Raw genomic sequence first — 958 nt, forward strand, 5'->3', positions numbered from 1 at the left:
GAAACTCCGTCTCAAAAAAAAAAAAAAAAAAAAATTTAATAACTACAGCTACACTTTTTAGCATTTTAACACACTTCAGAATTTTTTTTCTTGTTTTATTTTTTTCAAGAAATTAGTCTAGTGCATTTTTATTTGATTTACATGTATTCCAAGTAAACATGGCCTCCTAATTGCTCTGTGGAATGTACTTGACTTTTGAAACGTCTTAGTATATTTATCCAGCCCCAAAACCCATCTGTTGTAATGTCTGCCCTGTTGAAAATAGTTTACAAGCAAAATGATAAATGCAAACTTTAGTCTTACAATAGGCTAAGCAGATTCTCATACCAGTTTGACCATTTTTTAAAATATATTATTATTTTTTTATGGAACGTGTCACAAACTTGCGTGTCATCACTGCGCAGGGGCCATAGCTAATCTTCTCTGTATCATTCCAATTTTAGTATCTGTGCTGCCGAAGCGAGCACCAGTTTGACCATTTTTAAGTATTTTTAAGATATCTCTTTGAGAAATATGATTTTTCATGAGCTGTTCTGTTTGCTCCTCTGTAAATATTAATAGACCAAATATATCAAAAAGTAAACTTTTCTGTTACTCAGTGCTAAATGAAATGATTGCTCATCATAACGGACTCCAACGAAAAATCACGGCAATTATCAAAATCAATGAATTCTCAGATGAGACCACATTAAAAAAAAATCAATGAATTCACCAAGCTGAAGCACTTGCTAACCTTCTTATATGTTCTGTTGACTATACAAAATTTGATTTTTCTTATTATTACTTTCATCTTCCTTATTCCATTTTCTATTTCCTCTTTGGGTATCTTGATTGTCATAGTCATTCTTATTTTCTGTGTTGGCTATCAAAAATATTTTTCTAATCCCAGTAAGGCATGGTAGCACCCCTTCGTAGTCCTAGCTTCTAGAGAGGCCAGGCGGGAGGATCACTTGAGCCC

General features: G+C 33.1%; 1 non-coding gene across 1 annotated transcript; it reads right to left on the reverse strand.

The window, feature by feature from the left end:
- Window positions 1-359: 359 nt before the first annotated feature.
- LOC116533054 lies at window positions 360-467 on the reverse strand. The gene has a single exon (XR_004261059.1). It is a non-coding gene; the product is annotated as a U6 spliceosomal RNA (small nuclear RNA).
- Window positions 468-958: the final 491 nt, after the last annotated feature.

This window comes from Sapajus apella, unplaced genomic scaffold, assembly GCF_009761245.1.
Source record: "Sapajus apella isolate SASKATOON/1434 unplaced genomic scaffold, GSC_monkey_1.0 scaffold78, whole genome shotgun sequence".
NCBI lineage: Eukaryota > Metazoa > Chordata > Mammalia > Primates > Cebidae > Sapajus > Sapajus apella.